Source organism: Peromyscus californicus, unplaced genomic scaffold (genome assembly GCF_007827085.1).
Source record: "Peromyscus californicus insignis strain IS unplaced genomic scaffold, ASM782708v3 Scaffold_11__1_contigs__length_118956290, whole genome shotgun sequence".
NCBI lineage: Eukaryota > Metazoa > Chordata > Mammalia > Rodentia > Cricetidae > Peromyscus > Peromyscus californicus.
The window spans coordinates 80,671,645-80,698,549 of NW_026294402.1; the positions used below are offsets into that span (position 1 = coordinate 80,671,645).

The 26,905-nt window shown below is 40.4% G+C and overlaps 1 non-coding gene across 1 annotated transcript; it reads right to left on the reverse strand.

Annotated features, from left to right (window-relative positions):
- Positions 1-16,375: 16,375 nt before the first annotated feature.
- On the reverse strand, positions 16,376-16,539 carry LOC128105820 (U1 spliceosomal RNA). Its single transcript, XR_008216509.1, has one exon. It is a non-coding gene; the product is annotated as a U1 spliceosomal RNA (small nuclear RNA).
- Between the last annotated feature and the right edge of the window lie 10,366 nt (positions 16,540-26,905).

A 26,905-nucleotide genomic window follows, 5' to 3' on the forward strand; every position in this document is an offset into this window, starting at 1 on the left:
ACAGGACCATGGTCCTGCATGTGGTCTGCTGTTGACAAAAACATCATTTAAAAGGGCTGGAGCAATAGTTCAGCTGTTAAGAGCACTTGCCACTTTAGCAGAGGACCCAGGTTCACTTCCCAGAATCACACAGTAGCTCACAACCATCCGTAACTCCAGTTCAGGGATATCCAAGGGCTTTGTCTGGATCTGTGAGCATCAGGTACACACAGATACGCAGGCAAAACAGGCATACCTATGAAATAAAAATAAATATATCTCTTAAAAATCTTTTTTTAAAAAATGTCGTTAAGTACCATATGACTGTATGTTTAAGGAATCAGAGGGGAAGTAAAGTCCACAATTTACTACAAAATTAAATTGGACAGGTTGATGCTAAATATACAGATGTTTACTGTAAAAATCCTTCCAACTTTTACATATGTATTAAAATAGTTATAAGAAAATGTTAGGGAAGGTTTATCATTATAAAATTAATTTTTATTTATGTGAGTGCAGTGTATTTCTTTTAACAGATCATACATTACACATATAAATAAAGAAAAAATTAATAAACCCCTTGCTTTACATCCCACCAATCCTACCTCCTCGAAAGGTATGCTTTGTATCCTGCCACATTGTATGCTCATAAATTTAAATCAAACTGTTTTTGTAAGTTCTTACTTATATTACTTAGCACTTACAGGGTGTTTTTTTATATTTACTTTGTTATTTTTAATTATGTGTGTCTGTGTGTGTGCACATGAGTACAGGTGTCATCTGAGTCATTTTTTAATCCCTGGAACCTATGTTTTTTATATTTAGAAAATGATTGTTTAAGAAGCTTCCTCCAGCAACTGGTGGGAGCAGTTGTGTAGACCCACAGTCAAACATCAGGCAGAGCCTGGGGAACTCTGAAGAGGAGGGGGAGGGAGGATGGTAGGAACTAGCAGAATCAAGTATACCACAAGAACACCGACCACAGAACCAACTAACCAGGGCTCATAGGGACTCACAGAGGCTGGAGCGACAGTCATGGAGCCTGCTTGGGTCTGACCTAGGTCCTATGCTTATGTTATGGCTGTACAGCTTGTTGTTCTTGTGGGACTCCTAACAGAGGGAGTGGGGCTGTCTCTGACTCTTCTGTCTGCTTTGGGGACTTTTCCTCTACTGGGTTGCCTCACACAGCCTTGATCTGAGGGTTTGTGCCTAGTCTTATTGCATCTTGTTATTCCATGTTCAGTTGATAACCCTGGGAGACTTGCTCTTTTCTGAATGGAAACAGAGGAGGAGTGGATCTGGGGGAAGAAGGGGGAGGACTGAGAGAGAGGAAGGAAGGAAAACTGCCATTGGGATGTGATATATGAGAGAAGAATAAATAAGTAAATAAATAAGAAAATTACTGTTTTTAGAAGTGTATGCTTACCTTTTGTTAATGAACTATTCTGACAAATAGTTTCTTTGTAGATAACAGTAGTTGGAGAATATAGCTTCTTCAGATATTTGATTTTTCTAATTTCTTATATTTTTAAGACATTTTATTACAAGAAATGAAATACTTTGATTTTCAAAATTCTTTCTATTTTTATTTTATATTGCTGTGAAAGAGTGGGAAAGAACCAAACCAACTCTTCTACAAGAAGCCACTTCCCAAAGGCCCATGCCTCTTACTGTCACACTGGCAACATCTGGATTTGGGAAGAGAAGCACTGAATCCAGCAGCAGGTCTGGCTCACCGCTGGATCTCCTTGTGTGGTGTGGGGGGAGGACCCATACTCTATAACCATAGGTCATCAGGTTCTGAGTTTCCGAGGAAAGACACCTTCAATCTCCTTGGGGAAGGACCCTGGCTGCTGTTATGTTCAGTTTAAACTATTCTACAACACTTAAGCGTTCCTCGCCTTCTACTTTTCTATCCAGAACCAAATCACTGCCCTCCTGTGCTCGATATCCACAGCTTCAAGACTATTTGAGCAATTCCTTCTGTGATACCATCTTTCAACTCCCAAAGGGTAGAGGAAAGACAGTCATTTAACTTGTTAGAGGGAAAGTGGAGATGGAGGGTCCAGTTGCTCTTTAAATAAATGGTCCTCTTCCTTCTGCATCTTGACAATCATCCATGCCATGTAGTGACTAGCATTCTGATTTCTAGGAATTCCTAGAACATGACAGTAGAGTCACTGAACTTCTGATTGACAACCTAGTGTTCCACATACACACTCTCCAGTTGGACCCATCTTTGCTATGAAAAATGGAGGGACATTTGACTCTCCTACATTCCACTGTCATATGTTACAGTCTGGATTTTCAGATGTTTCCTGCCCCTATCAAAGAGAGAGTGGACACCTGCAACTTCAGTGTGGTTAAGTGTCCTTGTTTTGTCCTGGCTTCTGAGGGGGATAATTGGGCAGAGGCATCATTGCTTTTACTTTCCATCTCATCACTGAAAGAGCCTCTTATTAGCATAGGAAAGATTCCTGTTTGTTTTCGTGAGTGAAGATAGAAATTGATTCTCCTCTAATTGGAAACAGCCTGTCATATTTATATTTCTTCATGATCTCAGCATGAGTTCTCACTAAATGATTTCCTTCCCTCTCTAAATGCCTGATACACTTGAAGTTCAAAAATCTGAAGTAGAAAACCATGAAGTAAATGCTGTTTCTTTTGTCTCTGGCAGTCCCTTTGATGCTTTGATACTAACTCCATTGGGTATGAGGAGAAATGAAGGTAGAATGTGATGCCCAGTGTGTTGAAGGAGACTGTGGCATGAGAAGCTAATATCTGCACATAAAGTGGTGATTTCAAGCCAAAGTTTTCTTATGAACACCAAGAGGAAAATAAGTGGGAAATAAAATGCTTAGAATTTTAGTGCCTGCTATACTTACGAAACAAAAGCCGTACAACACCTAATAGTGCATAGTTCTACCAACACTGAAAATATTTTCTTTGATATCCACAATTATTTTAGAATCTTGTACTGGGTTCTTAATACTCTCTTACTTTAACAGATTTCAGAGACCAGACTCCAGGAAATGCAATGGACAAGGTAGACACCCAGCAAGCCATCCATCCCTATTATTTCCCGAACTAGTCTTCAGATACCAGTGTGTTTGGGGAGCCCTTGCAGGTCTCTACATGTGCATTTTATGCATATTCAAGAGAGCCAAAAGGGAGAAGGAATGCACAGGGAAGTTAATAGCAGAAAGAATCATATCGGAGTGCTCTTTTAATTAACAGAAGCTAACGAGTGTGTCCTCTGCGAAAGTAGCTGTTTTCAGGTGGTGGTTTTCAGTATCACTGCAATAAATAAAGCTAGTTGAAGCTTCAGGGAACAAGAGGTAAATTCCTGAGATAGTTTTATTTTCTACCCAGGATCTGAACAACTTAAAAGGAAGGAAAAAAACAAAGGAGGGCTTTTTTTAATCTTACACCCACAGATAGGCATGTCTCTTGCCCCTCGTCAATAATGTTTCTTTTTGCAGCAGATAGAGGCTTTTACAGAGACACACAACTGGCAAAAATGCAGAAAACAATTGATAGCGGTATGCCCGATCCTAACTGAGTCATTTACAACACAACTGCTATACCTGAGGCTCAGAGAAAATGGAACAGGAGAAGGAAAGATTGGAAGAGCCAGAGAACAAGGATGTCTGCTGTGAGATAGTGTCTTCTAGACTTGACAGGGAAGCTGCAACAATACGGTCGACTACAAAAGACCTATGTAATGAGATGACCAGTTGACATGCCAGCATAGGTAGACAAAGTCTCACAAAATCCCACCCCTAGATGAAGAGCTACAGATAATCAATGGCTGCTGAGACAAGGAGAATCAGTTTTCTCCAGAGATGAGCCCCCTGATAGATCATCCAGTCTCATGTGGTCAGTCCTAAATACATGTACATAGGAGCAACACTAAATGGACTCAGTAGGTTGTGTATCAATACACATACACACATATATACATATATATACATATATATATATATAAAATAATAATTAAAGAAAAAGAGATCATGAACTTTAGAAGCAAGGAGTGGGGACATGGGAGGACTTGGAGTGAGAGAAGGAGGGATAGAAATTAGATAAATAATTTTGGTTCCAAAAATCCAGTGGGTTTGAAGGATGCCAGGCATGCATGTGGTGCAGACATATATGTAGGTGAAATACCTATACACATAAATTTTTGTGGTGATATTTTGTTTGTGTTCTAACAAATAAAGCTTGCCTGAAGATTACAGGGTGGAGCTAGCCATTAGCTAACCATAGAGGTCTGGATGTCTGTACAGGCAGGAGACAGGAAGTGATATGGCTGGGCTGAGAGAGGAATATAAGGCAGACAGAGACAGGAGCTCGGCCCCTTTTCAGTCTGAGGTAAGAGGTGACCGTGGCTGCTTCTTTGCTTCTCTGATCTTTCAGCATTTACCCTGATATCTGACTCCAGGTTTTTATGATTACCACCAATTTGCACTACAGTTTTTTTCATTCAAAGTTTGAGATTTTTAAACTCTTTAACACTGATGTTAATATCCATGTTGAACAATAGCATTCCTGAGATTGTTCCTGGGTTTCTTTAATCCATAGCATTGGTAGGCATCTACAGGGTAGAAGACTTTGATAATTGCAAACAAGAATGCACACATTATAAAGATGTGTATCGTGCCTACCACATGGCTTCACACCACTCCCAACTGTTTGCCAATACTCTTGTTCCAAAAGATCCCTGAAAGCATAATTCTAATGCCTAGTTGAGTATCTCGGATGACTATTTTAGCTGCATTGGTATATCTTTTCATCTCCCAGAACCAGACTGCACACAAAATTCTCAATAAAACATCTGACACAGCTTTAAACTAAATAACTCTTCAAATTTATCCACAACTCTGAAATTTTATATAATCCTACAGTGGAGCAATAGTTAAAATGTTTCTCATAGAGGCAGCAAATACCATTTAGCTGGAAAAAGTGATTCCTGATTTTACCTTTTGATTAAAAAAAAAAACTTCACTTTTCCAAAGATTTAAGTTTCATATACAACTTCTCCTCAACCTGAGATGTCAGCTTCAGATTTATGTCCGTTGCTGTATCTTTTTTTTTTGGTTTTTCGAGACAGGGTTTCTCTGTGTAGCTTTGCGCCTTTCCTGGCACTCGCTTTGGAGACCAGGCTGGCCTTGAACTCACAAAGATCGCTGTATCTTACTAGATGTGAAGAGCAAGCACTCCCAAGTGTAATTAGTATGACTTGTAATTTTAAGTTGTAGTCTGCATGCCGATTGCTCTCTGCTTTCTCTACTGCTCAAGGTACATGTAATTTTATACATTAGAAAACCACTGACTCATCTGTCAATGGGTACTTTAACCAACATGCAAGCCAATGCAGATACCAGAAGCCTTGGTAGCAATAATCCAAACAAAAGCTTGATTACAATCACTTGTGAGAAATGAAAGCTTCTTTTTTTCATATCATTGGGTAAAATTCCTAACTTTGCTCCTGAATAGATGTAGGTGAACAGAAACCAGAAGAGGTCAAAGGAGGGGACAGAGAAGATACAGAAAGACACAGGACTCCGACTGGTGAGTAGGGAGCATTGAAACAAATGAATGTTGACATGGGCCCAGACATCAGCAAATGGGTGCAGACAAGAAGCTTGGCAAGTTTGTGGATCAGTAACAGAGAAGGAGGAGGGCAGGGAGGCCAAAGAGCAAGATGAGCATGTCTGGCGGAGGGGAGCAGAGATGAAAATGGCAGAACTATGCAGAAGATAAGCCCTGGAATGAGCAGGAATTGAAGCACCAGCCAAGGCCATGACTGCCGAGCTAATGGAGATGTAAGCACCTGAGATGTGAGCAGCATGGACAGCCCACTTTGGTGGTCCTATTAGGCCTGATTTCCTGCTTCGACTGGGACCTCCCATGACCGAATGCAGCAGCTTCCACAGCAGTGTGAGTAAACTGCCGGCTGTCCACCAGCCGTAGCTGAGTGACAGACAGCTTTGGTCTTCTTTCACCAAGTGTTTCTCCCTGCATGCAAGAACAGGCCAAGGTATGAATCTGCACATGAATTCACCAAGTAGACCTGACACCAAAAAAAAATTTTTTTTAAATAAAAACTATGAACTCCACCCCTGTTCCCTTGACATGAACAGCAGCTTTCCTTAGGAAATTGATAATATTTAGGGAATTTCAATTAATACAAGTTTAGAGTCATTTCTATGCAAAAATTAAATTCCTAAGACAATTCACCATGCAGGATATAACAGAATCCACAGGGTGTCTTTCAAGTCATATTTGAAGTTATTTTCAGGAATTAGTGAATGAATATTGACTTTTCCTCTCAGATCAGTGAACCTGACTCCTGGAAAATACTCAAGTATAAGGCATAGCAGTGCACACCTGTAACCCCCAATACTTAAGCTGAGGCTAAAGGATTGCCACACATATAAGGATAGCCTCGACTACATAGTAAGTTTAAGTGTAGTCTGAGCTACTTAGTGAGACTTTCATTCCAAAATAATAACAACAGTAAACTGAATGTGAGTTCTGATTAGACTTGGGTGGAATGTGAGCATCAGAATGTCTTTGCAGTCATCACCCCCAGCCCATGAAGTGACTGAAAGGGGATTGTGACTCACATTGTACTGCTCTGTGGAAAAGACTCAACAAGGAAGGCATGACTGTGAAGAGCACAGTGTGGAGAGATGATTATGGTGTAGCAAGGATGTCCCATACTTTTATTTCTTTGTGTAAATGGTAAGTGACTAGACATAACACAGGCTCACTTTTGGAGGTCACTGGGACTCAAAAGAAAAAGACACATGACAGCATGCTGTTTAATCATGCTTTTAAGCGGCTGTGCAGGCCAGCATTGATGGATCTTATTACCTCTCTGTTCATACAAGCCCCATTTACCCTTTCAGTTCCTGAGTGTGTGACCAATGCTTTGAAGTGACAGAAAGGGGGAATGTCTATATTTGAAATAGAAATCTAAGGCAGCAGAACTATTTAGCCAAAGCAATTTTTTTTAAAGCAAAGACATGGTTTCAGATCCAAGAGAAATACGTTATCAAAAGAATGCTTCCTAAAAGGTAATGTTAAGAAAGGAAGATAAACACAAACTTTTATAGATTCAAGAATGCCATCCTGCATGAGAATACTATCTAATAAAAGTTTAGAAAGAGCTAGTTGATAAGGAAACGTATAAATTTTACAAGCCAGAAACTCAACTAAGAGACTCTATGTATATGACTTGTTGATGAATATTATCCATGACTTGTAAGTGTATTTAGAAATTAAAGCCATTAAATGCTAGATTTGAATTACAGTATTGAAAAATACAACAGGCATATGAGGAGAGCAGTATAATGTTATCATGAATATTTATTTTTGACTTCAGATTTAAATTGTCCACTGATCTAATATTATATACTAAAGAGAAGTAGCATTCCAACTGTCCCAGATATAAAGTTCTAGTAAAGAGAGAATTTCTCCCCCAAAAAAATGCAATGATAAAAAGCTTCCACACCCTGTCCACCATCCTGGCATTAATCACACTTCTGCCCACATCTTCTATCTTGTAGATTGAATTCTTTCCTATGAAACTGTTTTTTGACTTGTTAAAGTAGCCAACCCCCACCCACCCAGAATCCTGCATTTTTCATTGACCTGGGACCCTTGTTAGCAGAGAAATTTAAATATTAATTATTAATCGACATGTTATTACTTGGCAATAAAAAGAAAAAGCTAAACAATAACCATTGAAATGTAATTTCAAGTGTCTAGGTAAGAAACCCCATCCTGAAACTTAAATGTAGTTGGTGTGAAATAACTGTAGAAAATGAAGTGGAAACGGAAACAGATTAACAAGGGCCCAGGCAGTGAGTGCACTGTAGTGATCCCTCACAGCAAAGCAGCCATCACCTCTTCCCTTTGGATGAAGAAACTTGTAGTGGGTAGCCATTCCAGCTTTGATCTGGAAGTTCCAACCCCCATTGAGACTTTGGCAACTGTCATGCCTACAAGGCGGGGCCAAGGGAGGCGCCTGGAGACCTGAGATCTGGATGGGCTGCGCTCTCACTCTGTTCCGGGACCCTGGACAGTGGAAGTGGGCCAAGCAGAGCTCCAGAGAACACCACTGGACTGCAATACACCTTCCCCAGACCCCGCGACCTACCTATCCCTTAATTTGTAAATTACGCCATTAAATAAATCTCCTTTTAACTACGTGGAGTGGCCTTAATAATTTCACCAATAGAAACTGAAGCTTGTGGAAAGGAAATAGCATGCCCAAGTCCCCACAAATGATACATAACAAATTTGAATCCAGGAATTTCTATTTCCCAGTTCTGTGCCCCTTTCCTTCACCACACTAGCGAGTGGAGTATCTTCTGGGAGCCATATTTTAATATCAATCTTGAACTTAAGACCTGAGAATTCAAATATAAACACGATGGGCACCTTTAATGAAGAAGAATCACCAATTATCCTCCCTCTTGTGGTTCATACAATGAAAATGTTTTACTTAGCATTAAATCCAGTAAGAAAAAGGATCCAACAGGGATCCAAATGTGGAGACTCGGCAACATTATCAAGTTCTTATCACTGACTCCAACAATCATCATGAAGACACTAAAACTTTACTAATAAAAGAAGCCTAGGGAAGGCATTCCTGGAGTAGCACACCTCAGTCATATGACTCCAGGAAGGCAATACTTTCAGAAAACTATACAATTTCCTGGAATAAGAAAAATGCAATGGAACCCTCTAACAGCATGACTTGCATAAACCTTTTCTTGCATAAAAGCCAAAGAAAAATCACTGCCAGTGAGATCACTAAAATATTAAGAGATTTGGAGAAGTCTCCAGTATAATCTAAGGACACAGCTACAGAAAACAGAAAGGCCCACTGTATAATGCCAGGGCCCATTGAGATGAATCTATCTTTTCTACTCCACTAAAAAACCCTTGCTCTGATAAGCACTTTCATCAAAGCAGCCAGATACAAAGGTAACATGCAAAAACCAGCGGTCTTTCTGTGTCACAGTAACAAAGGTGCTGAGAAGAAAGCCAATGTAAAAATCCCCACTTGCAATGAACATTTAAATTCTTGAGAATAAGCCTAACCTTCATATATTTTAGGAAGTTTCCACTGCACTGGGTTCCCATATCATCCCTCAAATGCCCCTCAATTCTGGCTGTCTCTCCCCTCATTCCCTCCCTCAACCCTATCTCTCCTGCTCCTTCCAACCTGACCCTCTCATTCCTGCTTCCACCTGCCCCCAATCTACCCATAAAATCCGTTCTATTTCCTCCTCCTCCTCCCAGGAGACTAATGTGTCCACAATAGTCTCTCTATACCTTACTTCTCTGGGTCTACAAATTGTAAATTGGTATCATTTATTTAATGGCTAATATCCACATATAAACAAATACATACCATATTTACCTTTCTGGGTCTGGGTTACCTCATTCAGGATTATTTTTTTTCTAGTTCCATCCATTTGACTGCAAATTTCATGATGTCATATATTTAACAACTGAGTAGTACTCCATTGTGTAAAAGTACTACATTTTCTTTACCCATTCTTCTATTGAGGGACATCTAGGTTGTTTCCAGTTTCGGGCCATTATGAATAGAGTAGCAATAAACACAGCTGAACAAGAGTCTTGTGGTATGATGAAGCGTCTTTTAGGTATATGCCCAAGAGTGCTATAGTTGGATCTTGAGGTAGATCGATTCCCAACTTTCTAAGGAACTGCCATTTTGATTTCCATAGTGGCTGTGTAAGCTTTCATTCCCATCAGCAATGGATGAGTGTTCCCCTTATTTCACAACCTCACCAGCATGAGCTGTCATTTGTGCTATTGATATTAGCCTTTCTGACAGGTATAAGATAGAATCTCAAAATAGTTTTAATTTGAACTTTTCTGATGGCTAAGGATGTTGAACATTTCTTTAAGTGTTTCTCAGACATTTGATTTTCCTCTACTGAGAATTCTCTGTTTAGATCTGAACAATGTTTTAGTTGAATTATTTGCATTTTTGATATCTAGTTTTTTGAGTTCTTTATATATTTTGAATATTAGTCCTTTATTATATGTGGAGTTAGACCCTGCTAATGGGGAATACAGAATCCCAACTGGCCTTCCATCTCTTGTCACCAAATGAGGCTTCCAGTACCAAGGCTGGGTTGCATTCAATTGTAATGTTGGTCAAGGGGCTCCCATGGAAATTTCCAGACAATGCAGGCTGTTGCTAAGACAATGGGTTGCTCTCAACAAACTGACAGCAGGGACCCCACTGCAAAGGACAACACCCACATAATTCATTGAACACGGAAAAGTAAAGCTGGTGCCTACATGGAGCCTTAACCCTTATGTTCTAGAGTCAAACACTTTGATGTGGAAAAGTACTTTGCAGGCTACCAAAGAAGAAATGTAAACACCAACACAGCCACAAAACATTTGACCTAAAATCTGTCCTGCCTGCAAAATATGCTAGAGCAGCAGTGGTACAGAACTTGTTTGGCTTTTTTGGTTGGTTTGTTTTTTTGTTTTGTTTTGTTTTTTTTGTTTTGTTTTGTTTTGTTTGTTTGTTTGTTTTTGAGACAGAGTTTCTATGTGTAGCTTTGGAACCTTTCCTGGAATTCGCTTTGGAAACCAGGCTGGCCTCGAACTCACAGAGATCGCCTGCCTCTGCCTACCGAGTGCTGGGATTAAAGGCACCACTGCCTGGCTCAATGGCACTGAACTTGTACAAGCAGCCAACCAGTATCTGTTTGACACTCCAGGAGACAGAACCCATGCCCGATATTTCTTGCATGACCAAGAACTGAAACTAGATAGCCTAGAGACATAGGATAAAACCAAACACTACTGGTCCAAAAAAAAAAAAAAAAAAAAAGAAGTATCAATAAAATGACTCCTAATGATAGTCAGCTATATACATACTCATAGATCAGCACCTTATTTAGTCATTATCAGAAAAGCTTTCTCCTGCAGCAAATGGGAATAGATGCAGAAACCCACAGTCAGACATTATATGGAGAAAGAATCCTTGAAACACACAGTTATAAACGAGATGTCTCCATCAAATCCCTCCCCTCAGAGCTCAGGAAACCCTGCCGAAGAGGAGGCAGAAAGAGTGTCAGAGCCAGGGAGGACACCAGGGGAAAAAGGCCCTCAGAATCAACTAAGCAATGCTCGTATAAACTCACAGAGATTGAAGCACCAAGCACGAGGCCTACACAAGTGTGCATCAGCTCCTCTGTACCTATTATAACTTTCAGATTCATATTTTTATGGGACTTCTGAGTAAATGAACAATACACTGATTCTTGTCCCTGCTCTTAGGGCTTTTTTCCTTCTGTTGGTTTGCCTTGTCCAGCCTCAATGTGGTGGGTTTTGTTTTATCTTATTACATTTTATTTTGTCACGTTTGTTTGTCATCTCTTAGAAGCCTATTCTTTTCTAACTAGAGACAGAAAGGGAGTGGATCAGGAGGGAAGGAGATGAGGGGAGGAACTGGGAGGAATAGAGGGAAACTGTAATCATGATATAGTGTATGAGAAAAGAATTATTTTCATTAAAAGGGGGTTAGGGGAAGAAGAAACCTAACCAAGGAGGTGGAAAATCTCTACAGTGAAAACATTAAGACACTGAAGACATTGGAGATGACACTAGACAAGGTGGAAAGATCTGTGATCATGAAATGACACAATTTTGTAAAAAGAGTTGTATTACCAAGAGATAGCTACAGTTTCAGTGCATTCCCCCATCAAAATTACGTTCTTCACAGAAATGAGAAAATATCCAAAAACTCATATGCAAACATAAAAGAACCCCAAATAATCAAAACAACCCTGAGCAGAAAGAACAATGCTGGAGGAATCACATCACTTGATTTCCAAATACTACATTATGTGCAATTTTCTTTATTTATTCATCTATTGTCATATATATGAAAATATATACACATATATGACAAATAAACTGAACAGATGTTTCTCAAAAGATAAATACAAATGGCCAAAAAAATATGAAAAAAATGTTTAGCCTCCTTACTCACCAAGAAAATATAAATCAAGACTACACTGGATTCCATTTTATCCCAGTCAAAATGACCATTCGTGCATCACTTAACCAGAGAAGTTTCTTCTTGCAGTATATGATAATTAACAAAGAGATCTACTACTGGACAGTGTGCAGAGATTAAGAGACTTTGGAGCTCATGGTCCTAAATGGAACATCTTTAGCAACCCCTTCCCTCGAGGCCCAGGGATCTGTGCAGAAAAAGAGACAGAAAGACCTTAAGAGCCAGAGGTGGTAGATGACTCCAAGAAAACAATTTCTTCCAGACACAACATATGAGTTCACAGAGACTGTGACAACACACACAAATCCTGCACACATTAAAAGCAGACAAAATCCCAGCACTGGAAAGGGTAAGGGAACACCAAGTCCCACCCCCAACCAAGAAACTATATACTGCAACTGATACCTGCTGGGAAATGAAAATCAGTTCTATCCAATGGAGTAACACTGGGTATATCAACCAGACTCTAGGGCAGGCCCAACACAAGCACACTCCATGATCTTGTGTAATTTGTGGATTGGTTTGGTATTCTATGTATTATTGGGATTTTTGAGTGTTTTTCTTTTAATTTTTTTCTAGAGAAAGAGAAATAAAAAACATGAAATTGGGTTGGTAGTCAGGTGGTGAGAATCTGAAAGGAGTTGAGTGAAGGAAAAGAATACGATCAAAATATATTGTGTGAAAAAATTAAATAACAAAATAAAATTTCAAAGGATAAATAAAAAGATTGCATTAAAAATAAAAGAAATGTATATGCCATGAGAGCAGAAGAGGAAAGGGACTAGAGGAGAAGGGAGGAGGGACAAGGAATGGTGATGAGTGAATATCAACCAATTACAAAGCATGAATGAAAATGACATAATGAAACTATTCATTTGTATAATGACCAACAAAACTGAAAAATCATTGCTCACAAAATAGAGTCAAGAATCGAGTTCTCTGTAAGGCTATATTCCTCTCCTGAAGCTTTGGGGAAGGACCTGTTTCCTCGTACCTTCTATCTTCTAGTAGTTACCAGCAATCCTTGGCTAACATCTCCCTCCATCTTCAAAACCAGAAGAATTACATCAATCTACTTATTTCTCCATGACCCCATCCCTTCCACTGGCCATGTCTAGTCTAGGAAAGGGTCTTTGATTTTAAGGACTCATTGGCTAACCTGTCCTTATCCAAATAACCTTAGTCACATCTGAGAAAGTCCTTTCGCCATGGAAGTTAACATGTTCACAGGTTCCAGGGATCAGACCCCGAGCTCTACGGATGTGCTGTTTTCCCTCTTACTACAGTAGAGAAGACTGGGTTTTCTCCAAAGAAGTACACCCACACTGTGTCCATCTTCATCTTCCCAGAGTCATCAGATGTCCTTAAGTTGGAGCTTCCTCCCTTCTGCATTGTCCTGTATCTTCTACACCATGCTCTGCACTACATGAAGATGGTTCCTTTTCCCTTTCAATGAATAAAACTTCCTTCACAATCACATGATATAATTTCCATCCTGTGGCAAGCTTTCTTGTCAGACTGTCTTTGGATTGCCAGTCCCCAAATAATGTCACAGAGACTTCTCATTAATTATGAAAGCTTGGCCTTAACTTGGGCTTGTCCCCAACTAGGTCTTATAACTCAAATCAACCCGCTTCTATTAATCTATGTTCTACCACGTGGCTTTTACCTTTCCTCAGTACTGCATGTCCTAACTTGCTCCGAGTCTGATGGCAAAATCCATACACCTAGATTCCTTCTCCTCTTCCTCTCTCTCCCTGGAAATCCTCCTATCCTTTCCTGCCTATCTATTGGCCATTCAGCTCTTTATCAAACCAATCAGAAAATCAGAAGCACCTTGGCAAAGACACATTCTCACAGTATACAAAAAGATTATCCCATAACACCATCCCTTGTCTGTGATTTAAATCTTGTAACCCAGGAGCTTAGATTCTTCCTGTTTATACACACACACACACACACACACACACACACACACACACACACACACTGCTACAGTAGATTCTTCCAGAGGCAAGTTATTGTGTGTTCATGATCTACAAATGGTTTCTGGACAGTGTCACAGAAAGAGGTTCAGAGACAAACACATGACAAAGCAAGTATATAGTTTATGGACAGAAAAAAAACACAAATAAGTGTTTAAGTAAAGTTATCAAAATGTATCAAATTAGGTAGAGTTGGAAAAAGAATTTTCCAAAACCAATCACTAAATTTTTTATTTTTTATTTTTTAAATTTTTTTTTCATTTTTCTTTATTAAGAAATTTTCTACTCAGTCTATATACCACCCACAAATCCCACCTCCTCCCTCCTCCCACCCCCAGCCCTCTCTCCCAAGCCACCCCACATCCCCACATCTCCCAAATCAAAGTCTTCCATGGGGAGTCAGCAGAGCCTGGCACACTGAGCCTAGGCAGGTCCAAGCCCTTTCCCACTGCACCACAGGCACCAGATTCCCAAAAGCCTGCCCATGCACCAGGGACAGATCCTGATCCCCCTGCCTGGGTACCCCCCAAACAGTTCAAGCCAAACAACCATCTTCCATATCCAGAGGGCCTAGTCCAGTCCCATGGGGACTCCACAGCCACTAGTCTACAGTTCATGGGCTTCCACTAGTGTGGCCGGTCATCTCTGCATGTCCTTCCATCATGATCTCGACGTCCCCAGTCTGCAGAATCCCTCCTCTCTCTCATCAATTGGATTCCCAGAGAGATCAGCCTGGTGCCTGGCCATGTAAATATTTTCATCAAAAGTCATTTTGAGCATGTTGGAAATAGTTCTTCTTCACAGGCTTTTTCAGATACTCATTTCTGCTTAAAATGTCATCCCATTCGTGATCTGTTTTTGATCTTCTTCCCATAAAGTCCTATCACAGATTTTGGAAGAAAACCTGGGAATTTGATTGCCCCATTTAATTAATGCATAAGGAAACTGAGGCTGGGTAATGTGAAGATAGGTGAGAATACAAGTTTATTTTATAGATGAAAAGAGGTTCAGACTATTGAATGACATTATTCAGGATCCATGGGGAAAGGATCTTACAGCATCAGGCTTCTGACAATACTCTACTTCATAGCTTAACCTTGAGAATGGAGGATGGCCACGAGCCAGTGGAGCAGAAGGCCAGAGGATAGAACAGTGTCCCTCAGCTGAAGGAGCACTCTGACAATAATAGCCAAGCCCACGTGGTCCCTCAAGCAGCAGTAGTTCAGTTCAGCATGGTTTCCTCCGAGCTGTGGACATTTTAAGCACGTTCAGCCATAGCTTGCTTGGTTTTTTTTTTTTTTTTAATAAATAGGCAGGTTGATAATCTTTCTTTTGAGAATTTCACCCCTGATGCTCAAATGAATTTTAAATCAGCACTCTATGCAACTGTGCTTTTTTTGTAAAACCAGAGTATAGAAATAGGTGAAGGCAAGCAGCTCACCACCTCCCATGGTCTGTACCTCGACCCTGCTTAACCCTCTCTTCCCGTACCACCGAGGTGTGGAGGAAGTGAGGGGAATACTTGTACTCATGTTTCACTCAGTCTTTGACATTCCTTATACTCACACACGCTCCTACCTCACATCCACTGCTGAAGATGAAGAGCAAACAAGGATACCTTAAGGGCTCCTTAGATAAACTAACACTCGGTCACATCGTGATAGAATTTTAACTCTAGTGTCGGGCGGGACCTGGCACTCTAGGAGTGTCTAAGCAAAATTTTCACACACGACCTGGCTCCTGCATCATCCTTTACATGTTACCACCCAAAAGAAAGACTCCACAAAGTTTCTCTTGAGTTCCTTGGGCATTTATTCCCTGGGTCCTTGTGAAAGCCAAGGTTTTAGAGAACCTTCAAGAACTGACAGTGTAGAGCATGTGGGCATTACAGTGTGCAGCCAGAGATGCTCACTGCCCCTGCATCTCAAGACAGTGTTGCATGTTTGATACAGTAGCACACACACACACACACACACACACACACACACACACACACACACACACACACACACACACATCACAAATCAGACCACTGTATATTTGATCCCAGTGACAACTGATGAACTTTAAATCTTTCAACAGCAATAAAAACAAGCTGTCATTTGGTAGGGGTTTAAGATTGAGACTAAGATCCTGGGTTGTTATGAGTCTGAGTTGGCTTGTGAGTGGACACTGATTGGACTGAATGGTATGTTTTCTTCTTTGGTTCCTTTCCACTCCATACAGAGGCTCGAAGTGTCTTGATCAAATAGGCAATTTCCTATATGTATGGCCACATCAGTAATGTGGTAGGAATCCAATAAAATTTTTTTTTTTTTTTTTACAGGGGAGAGCGCAAACGTAGTCCCCCACTACCACAAATTATGCAGTCGAGTTTCCCGCATTTGGGGAAATCGCAGGGGTCAGCACATCCGGAGTGCAATGGATAAGCCTCGCCCTGGGAAAACCACCTTCGTGATCATGGTATCTCCCCTGCCAGGTAAGTATGAATCCAATAAATTTTTAATGCATGGAAATAATAGTTTTTGCCCATGATTTTGGTTTTTTCATTCAAGAAGAGCCCAAGAGCCCTTCAAAGATAATGAAATCAAATGGGATTGGCAAAGGAAAAAAATCAAAGTCTCTCTCTCTCTCTCTCTCTCTCTCTCTCTCTCTCTCTCTCTCTCTCTTCCTCCCTCCCTCCCTCCCTCTCTCCCTCCCTCCCTCTCTCTCTGTCTCTCTGTCTCTCTCTCTCTCTCTCCCTCCCTCCCTCCCTCCCTCCCTCCCTCCCTCCCTCTCTGTCCGTCTCTCTCTGTCTCTGTCTCTGTCTCTGTCTCTCTCTCTCTCCCCCCCGTCTCCCTCCCTCCCTCTCCATCCTCCTCTCTCTCATTCTTGCTTTCTCTGGGGTTTCAAGGAATTACAGGCAGTCACTGTAACCAGTTAATTTCTGTTTTTTGTTTAAGTCTGAATTTCATTCTATTATACACACACATACACACATGTATACATTTACATATATATTAAATGTTATCATATAATGCTGCTGCAACCATTGAGATGGCCTATAATTATCTTTTCCTAATGTATTCTTATCTAGCTTTGGTATCAGAGTAATACGAACCTTGGAAAAACAAACCTCGTGCTCCTTCTTCTTTAATTTTTTGGACACGTTTAAAAATAATCAGCATTCATTTTTCATGTCTGGCAGGGTTCACAAAGGAAGCCATGTAGCAGGGTCTTTTGCAAGGTCCATGGCCCTAGTCCCTGGACTCTGACTGAGAACGGTGCTGACGGTTTACCCATGCAGTTGCATAACACTTTACTCTGCCAAGACTCTGTAACGTCCTTTTCTAGAAGGTGGGCACTGAGAGTCAGTCTGATCCCCTGGCATTATTTTCGTTCTCTTTGAATTAATGAATCCTCTCTCTCTCCTTCATCTCACTTTGTAAGACCTCTCCTCACAGCCATGGACCTTTGCCCACATGCAGAGGAAGGACATCGAAGTCATGAGAGGGGACAAGAGGGGGTGAAGGATCCATGTAGAGACATAACAAATCAATTACAATGTACAGTCATGAATTAGAGGTGGATTTGCTCATGGGAGTTGGGGGTGGGTAGTCAAGCCACTAAGACAGGGAGCTTTGGAGGTAGAGCATCAGATGTGAGTCCATCACTGATGCTTACTGGCTGGATAACCTGGGACAATCACTCATCTTCTATGGTACCCAGGCTCAACGGATGAGTAATAGCATCACTCACCCTCTAACAGTTCGTGAAAACTAAATTAACGTAGGCTAATCAATGGTAATAATGTCACTTGAACTCCTGACTTGTACAAATATTTTGCACCTATGCAAAAAGCCTTAAAGGAGGCCCTTATAGGTGCCAAATTAATTCTTCTTCCCAGGGCCCAGAAGAGAGTTACTCTGGAAGAGAAGAGAGTAAAGGAACTTGCTTTGCCCTTTTCATTCATAGCAACACATGTTCCTCGTCTGGGGAAAGGAGTTTGACAGATCATGACGTATAGTTGCTGTCAGAACTGAAAAACAACCTAGCAGTAAATCAGTTTTTAATTTGTGTTTTTGAAAAATTGGGACTCTGCTTTAAAATTCTGCAATTACTCACCAGTGAAGATGTGATTTGGGGAGCACAGGGCCCTCCCCACTTTCCTCAGAGACAGAAAGTCCCCAACACAAATCAGGGAGGCCCTTCTTTCTTGCTGAAGATGGGGTTTCATCCTGCAGCCAGCTATCTTAGAAGGCGTCTCTCCCCTGGAGACCTTTCGATGGCATTAAAGGGACCCCAAGTGTGGCACCTTGAAGACTGTGCTGAATATCCCCAGATAGCTCTCTCCAGCCTCACAGCATCTCCTCTACTCAGTTCACATGCCTTGATCATGAGAGTGGAAATGAAATGGGAAATGAAAAGGATTTGCTGTCATGTGAGAGGATTCATCAAATGCTATGAGGCTTTGTGTCTTGCAAAGTTGATGCCATTGTTAGGAACAAGAAAAGATCAGAGGATGGGCTCTTTGGAGGGGTGCTTAGAAGCCTGGAAAGCACAAATTTGGAGGACAGGGTAATGATGGAGGAAAATATGGAGCCCTGACCAGGAACAGTAGGCCACCAAGGATGAAGATGCTTCAGAGAGCCAGTGAGACTTCTCAGAAGACAAGCCAAGTGTCCTGAGGGTTCTTATTTGTCTCCAATGAACACTCTTAGATTTTATGAGGGTATCAAAAAGTATCAGCCAACCATCTGGGAGAGCTGCCAGGGGACTCAGCCATCAAGAGCCAGTACTAGTAAGTCACCAGTCATTGAGAATTTTTTACATGTTCGATGCTAGTATGAGTGTGTTCAATTAATTGCCAACACAATCATGAAAATTGTGGTAACTACAACACAGAAGTGTGAACTGATGTTCAGAGGGTCTAGATTACCTGCTGAAATTTGCATAGCTTAAGTCTGCAGGGAGATGATTTGAGCCCAGACATACATTATTGCCACATGAATATCATCTCTATGTTATTATTAGGACCACATCACCAATGGATAGAAGATGTAGAATTATTTGTTCCTTTATTCTATATTATCTTTAGAAAATTAATACAAAAATACATGCAGAAATTCTCCTACACAAAATGTTATTTAATAATCAAATTGTTTTGAATAAAACACAAGCCTGGAAGAAGTAAATGATTTTGCTTACAAGTAATTTAAATGATATATTGCTTTCTACCCAGCATTGTTTTAATGAACTATTATGAGATGTTATGTAAATTAAAACATATCAGCTTTCTGTAAGCAAGAGGTACTTAAACTATTTAATAAATGATTTATGACTGTTCAGTTGATCAAAGGAGGTAATTTAGCCTATTCACTGAACTATACCTATTTGGACAATTAAAAAATCATTTGGTTTGCATTTTAAATTCCAAAATGTGGGTACCTGTTATATGCCCTCAATTGCTATATACTGGCTGCTATTTCATCTTTGTGGTTTTGTGCCTGGATTAACACATGCTCCCAATGAGGGAACAGCACTCAAGACACCTGCTATCCCACCGTGAAGGACATTTGTCCTGGAGCACCATAAAGAAAGGCAAGTATTTTTCTAAAAACAAAACTACTGAGATGTGGCCACCTTCCTATTGCTTCAGATTGTCTAGTCTTCATTTGCAAACATCCCAGACAACACACCCGTTCTGACAGAAACACTTTCTAAAATCCATGCAATCTGTTAGAACATCATACAGAATCCTTGAAAATTCCCTCTTTGCCATGAACCAAGTACTATGTCCCTGGATATGAGATGCTGGAATTTAACCAGGAAAAGCAACCTGGAAAGAAAGGTGGACCCTGCCCTCCTCCACAGTCATCTTCATAAACCCCGAGGCTGTGTGGCCAGTGTACCTGTCTCAGTTAGGGTTTCTGTTGCTGCAAGGGAACACTGTGACCAAAAGCAACTTGAGGAGGAAAGGGTTTATTTGGCTTATGCTTCCACATCACTGTTCATCAATGAAGGAAGTCAGGACAATAACTCAAACAGAGTAGAAACTTTGAGACAGGAGCTGATGCAGAGGCCATAAATGAGTGCTGCTTACTGGCTTGCTCCCCATAGTTTGCTCAGCCTGCTTTCTTTTAGCACCCAGGACCACCAGCCCTGTGGTGGTACCCCTCACAATGGGCCGGGCCTTCCCACATCAATCACTAATTAATAAAATTCCCTACTGGCTTACCTACAGTCCAGTCTTAGGGAGGCATTTTCCTCCTTTCTGATGACTTTAGCTTGTGTCAAGTTGACATAAAACTATTCAGCACAGTGCCTTAAGCATGAGTGTTGTCTTCAGCTCCACTCACAACAACACCCCAAACATGGCAGCCAAGACAGCTACCAGCTTCCTAACAAGTTTCCTTTATACCTCCAAACCTGTGACCCAGTCACCCTGAGTTCTGCCATTGTGAGAAACCATTCTCTTGATGGGAGACTTGTCACTGTGTCCACCTAGAACACCATTCCCCTCTCTTCCATCCCTTGGCTTGAGTCATTCTTTGCCCTTCAACTCTTATCTCAAAGAGGCTACACTTGAGCACTCCTTTCCCAGTGGCAGGGTTGGTGACATTCTATATCCTCCCTTCAGTATCCTCTTGTCATGTAAGCACTTCATCTGAATTGGAACATTTCCTCCTGGAGGGAAGAGAGAAGATCATGCAACCTACCAGGCTCAGCAAACTAAGAAAGCTGAAAGATTCACAAGACCCCTCCCCAAGGTTATATAATTAGTGCTAATGCCATTGTTGGAGCTGAGCTGCCTGCAAGTTGTCCAGGGATACAGTTTCCTGAGTTGTCACATAAGCTAGGGTGGCTTTTCTGGTGTGATGCCTATGAGTTATCCATGTTCCTATAAATAATCCTAATAAATACATTGAGTCACATGGCAGTTGGTTTTTTATGTTAACTGCTACAATGTAGGGTTGCCTGAGAAAAGAAAGATCAGTTGAGGAAGTATCTAGGTCAGAGAGTCCTGAGAGTCTATCTGTGGGGGATTGTTTTGATTGTTAACTAGTATAAGAGAACCCATCCCATTGCAAACAGCACTGTTCCTTAGACAAGGCTCATGAAATCTATAAGGATAAAACTAAAAGCAAGAAGACAGACAGGCCGGGCGGTGGTGGCGCATGCCTTTAATCCCAGCACTCGGGAGGCAGAGGCAGGCGGATCTCTGTGAGTTCGAGGCCAGCCTGGGCTACCAAGTGAGTCCCAGGAAAGGCGCAAAGCTACAGAGAAACCCTGCCTCGAAAAACCAAAAAAAAAAAAAAAGAAGACAGACAGAATGTTCACAATTGTTTTTCTCTCTGCTCTTGACTGTGGGTGGGATATGCCTCACTGCTTCCCTTCTGGGATAATGGACGACCACATAGCAACAGAAATGAAATTGAACCAGTCACCAAGCTCGACTAAGGTAGAATCATTTATTCAGTCTATGGACCAGCCCCAATCTACGGTGAATAGTTGTTGCCTTACTTCTGTCCAGGAAGGTATACAACACTCTTTTACATCAGACTTTCTCACTAGACTCTACTGTCCTTGGGACATAGACAAGCATGACCCCTGCCTTATTAAAGTTTCTGGTTGTGCCTCAGCACATTGACTAGAATATGTGAAAGGAGTTCTATTATTGTATTTTGTTTTCAAGACAGGATTTCATACAGCTTAGGTTGTCCTATAATTAACTATGTTATAAAAGATGAACTTGAACTTCTGATCCTCTTACCTTTGATTCCTCTACAAGCATGCACCACTGCACCCATTTTATGCAGTGCTGGGGACTGGATCCACAGCTTCATAAACGCTAGGCTATCACTCTACCAACTAAGCAAGACCTCCATCTCTAGAAATTATATTTAAAGGAATGAATGACAGCCTTTATCTATCCACGTCCTCTATTTAGGGTCACATGCTCATATGAATGATGTACATATGAAAGAGGTATTTGGAAGTGAATAATAAGGTGCACACAAAAAGAGTGAGGCTAAGGAAGAAAAGTCATGCCTCTCTATTACAAGAAAAAGTATCACAGAAAAGATGTCTTCTCAGGATGACCATCTGCCTCTCCATCTTTATCTCTCTTCTTCCTCCACACTTCAACCCTCCTGGTCCTTATCATCTCCCCTCCTCTTTTCTCATCATCTTATTTTTGCCATATCCTTTATAGCCAGCCTACGACCATCCTCTGTTGTCTCTTCATTCTCCCATCTTTATCTGATTCAAACAGTTGGGTATTTCTAGTTAGACATCAAAACACACAAAGCTGGAAGCTGTTTGTAAATAATACTGTACATTTCACACATAGATTTATGCCTCACTAATATACTAGGATAACAAGATATATTTTCCAGGTATGAACAGCGGTTATATCTCAACACACCATTTTATGTCAAAAGATTAGTCATAGACTTCTCTCTAGCCAAGATGGAAGAACAGGGAACAGATTTACGATCTAACCCTAAACAATCAGATTTTTTAACATATATGAAATAAGTGATTGTCAAGCCTATTGATCCCTGATGGATAGAAAACAGGCTGAGTCCTGTGACATCCCACCTTACATACTATGGCACAGTCCAGAATTCTACAGGATGTAGCAGACTCCCTGAGTCTAAGAGATAGAGTTAAGGGCTCAGGGATATTGAAAAGACAAGACTTTGCAGCAAAGAGTATGAAAGAGCCCCCTAGGCAAAGAAGTCTAATATCTCAAGGTGTTTTGTTTATATGGATTGGTCACTAAATTGATTGTCTTTATGGGAAAAAAAAGTCTTTATGGAAAACTACTTTAGCTCTCATCATCCCATTCCTGAGCTGTCAAGAAGCCTGCCTTCTTTTGAGCTACCCTGTACTTCTGAGCAAGGGACATATGGGGACAGTTCTACCTCTTCTTAGTTTATAGTCACAGACTGGATTCCCTCCTACAGAAGCCTGAGCATTCCCATACACTCCTCCATGTCTTGAGTTATGCTGCTGCTATTCATATACAGAGAGAATTGTTTCTTACGAAGCATCTTCATCTTCTTCCATTGGTGACTCAGGTGACCTGCAATATTCTGACCCACAATGCACTCCTGATGTGCTTCTGCATTGTTTCCAAAGTGATAACCTGGGAATCGTTTGGCACAGTGAGGGCTACACAAGCCTTCATCCACAGCTCCCATCAGGACGCCAAGATTTTATTTCCAGTTGTAGTTCTGGCAAAGCCTGTATCCAAACAGCAAGTAAAGGCCTCAGATGGACTGTCAATACTTTCCACATTGTGTTAATCTCCAGTAACCTCCACTTGGTCTCCATAGACCTTGTCCATGCCAAACTGTTGAGATGCCTGCAGGCCAGCACCAGGCCCATAAACAGCCTATGTCATCACTTATTAAAACAGTTTCACACCACATTTTGGTAGTTTATGTGCATATGTTGTGCATAGTGTTATATCCCTGTTTATATGGCCATAAACAACTCAGTAGATGATATCTGTTAGTTATACACACTCTCTTCCTGTGTTTGGCTATATAGTATTATTTCTGTACTAGATTACCAAGCTTTTCTGAGTATAGTAATCCATTTTGCTCATCACCTTCTAGGTCTCACTTGGGATCTCTTAAAGTAGGCCTTTTCCCTTGATAACTTTTACCCCCAGACCCTGCAAAATAGAGACCATCCCCACAGCTCCACACAGACCCGCAGCTCCAGCCGTACCATGAAGTGAAAGCTAAAAATCTCCAGTATTCAACTAAGGATGAGTCAGCTCATACATGAGAAAGCTTCCAGAAGAAGAATCACATGAAAGAATAAAAACAAACCATATCTAACACTGAGGACCAAGAATACTGCTTGCTCTGCCAGCGAAAACGGACAGCCTCTTTACTCACACGGAACCGAGGGAATATTTACAAAGAGCTTGACAGTGAGCAGGAAGGATCTGCTTCCATATAAAAAATCTTAAAGACAAGACCTGAAACTTTATACAAATTTGGTCTGTACCCCCAGAACAAAGATCAGTAATGTTTTAGAAAACAAAACTACCTAGTCCCTGGAACTGTAGGGTTGGTTCAGTGACTAAAAGCATATACTGTTCTTGTATAGGACCTCAGTTTGATTCACAGAACCCACATTGGGAGGTTCACAACCTCAGGCAATGCCATGTCCAAGGTGCCAAATCCCTCTTCTAGTTTTTACAGGTACTTGCACTCATTTGCATGCATGTGGTGTGTGTGTGTTTAAATCCAGTACCCAACAGGATCAAATTTATTATGTCTAGTAATTAATCAAGAATGATAAAGCACAAAAAGAAATAGAAGGATACAACTCACAATGAAGTTTTGAAAAAAAAATCTAGCAAATGAAACTGTCCCAGAACGAACGTGGTAGACAGACTAGCAGACACAGATGTTAAAATAGGTGTCACAATAGTTTACAATAGTATTCTTCATCCTAAAACAGTTAAGTAGAAACATAGAACATATTTTAAAGACCCTAATTAAATTCTAAAGATAAAATCTACCTTGTATTTTAAATTGACATTCTATTGCTGTGTCAAATTATGGCAAACTTAACACATTAAAACACCACCATCTATTAGTGTGTTGTTATGTAGCTCAGAAGTCTGGAACATTGGCCTATAGTTGATTTCTAGAGTCTTAATAAGCTAAAATTATGGCATTAGCTGTCACCACAGGTGCTAACTTCTTGTTCATTGGTTCTAAAAAAAAAAAAAAAAAAAGACTTCTCATTTCACTACATTTAATGGAATCCAATTTCCTGTAGTTACAGAGCTGAAGATCCGTATTTTTCTTCCAGTCACCATTGGTGCCTGAAGGTCTTTCGGGATGTGTCCTCATTCACTCACTATCTGTGACCAGCTTTGACTTCCCATGTTTTGTTTTCCATGATTTCTTCTGCTACGACCATAGTGAGAAAACTTCCTCCTTTCAAAGGCTCTTGTAATTCCATGAGCCCCCCAAAACTGTCTCCCTTTCTGGTAGACTAAAGTTGGGGATTTCATTGTAGTTGCTTCTCTGGAATTTAAGGTGAAAATCTTACCAAAGGAGAAATCTTAAAACCCTGCCTCCACATCTGAGATACAAAATTTACTACATAAAAGAAAAGGAATATTCAACATTACACAAAAAAATATAATTGAACTTTAGAACAGTAATAGAAAATATTCAAAGTGAAACACATAGAAAAATGTGTAACAAAATAAAAATGAATAATAGTAAGTTATAGGACAACTTCCAAGACTTTTTTTTTTTTTAGCTGAGGAATCCCAGGGCCTTGTGCTTGCTAGGCAAGCGCTCTACCACTGAGCTAAATCCCCAACCCTACTTCCAAGACTTTTAAGGAAAGATAGATGCATTACAAAATTTAAAGTTGGTGAGAATTATAAATCTACATGCAATAGCAAGATCAATGAATCCTAAACACAAGAAACAAGAAGAAAAGTATGCCAGGACATACCATAGTCGAATTGCTCATGATTGGTGATAAAGATAAAATCTTAAAAGCAAGCAGAGGGAGAGACACTAGTTACAGAGACTGAGAGGAATTTAGTTAATTATAAAATATAAATAAATGAAAAGACATTGAACATCTTTAAAACATAAGAAAAAGTCAACCTTATAATGACATGACATCAAAAATCACTTTAAAAGTCTAAAGCAATGGCACATTGGTAAAGTCATACATACTAGAGCACAGAGTGTGAGACACAGAACTCTACAAGGACGAAAACCTAGATGTGGGAACAATCCCATTGGGAGCCCTGTTGATCTGCTCAGTCTACAACAGTAAAATGGATGGCTGATGTTCTTTACCTCTTCCTCATGTAACTCGATTCTGAACTGTAGCTTCCTACACACGCATTTGACCATTTAAATAGCAACTAAAGGCTTGGAAGTCAAGGAAGATGCAAAGGAAAATAAATCAAAGACACACTGAACAATTTATTTGCCACATAGTCCATGTTAGCAAAAAATACATACATGGAAATTCAGTATGGTAGAGTAGTAAGTATGTCACGAGGTTGAGGGGCAGCTGGAGAGAGAGCTTTCAGTCCCCTTTGTGCCTGAAAAGCACCTGAAAACCTTTGGATATCCTAGCATAGACTTTTTATTATGATATGAATGTCTCTATGTTCCCACAGGCACACTGCTTATGTCACATACTAAAGTGTGCGTTCTATTTTTATCCATTGGCTTCCCCCCACTAAGAGAAATGGAACTACTTTATTCTTTGTATGACCTAAAGAGCCTCCCAACCTCTATGACATAATAAACTTAACATGTATACTCATGTATTTCAACTGAATCTTTGGTTCATTCATTAAATAACTATTTATTAATCAGCTACTACTAGTTGCCACACTTTAAATAGAACAGGGAACAAATTCAATCAATTCAAAACCCTCATAGATTTAACAATCTAGTCTTGATTCAAAGAAAATAGTAATAATTATGATATAGGATTAAAACTGCCCCTTACAAATTTAAAAAAAAAATGGCAAGGAGAAAAAGCAAAATCAGAGCTGTTCACTGTCTTAGACAGAATGCCAGGGAAGTTCCCTTTGAACAGGTGGCATTTAAAAGGGGGATCTGAATGGAGGGAAGGAACAAGCCATGTAGCTAGTTGGAAGAGCCTATGTAAAGGTCCTAAACCAGAAGCATCTTTTGGTATGCTTCAACCACCAGGAAGTCAATATGGCTAGTCAGAAAAAAAAAAAAAAACCAGAGGGAATAGAGGTAGGTAAAGGGTCAGAGAAAGCTCTTGCCTCTGAAACACAAGACACACTTTGAAAATACACAAGTGTTCCGGTTTCCAAACCAGAGAC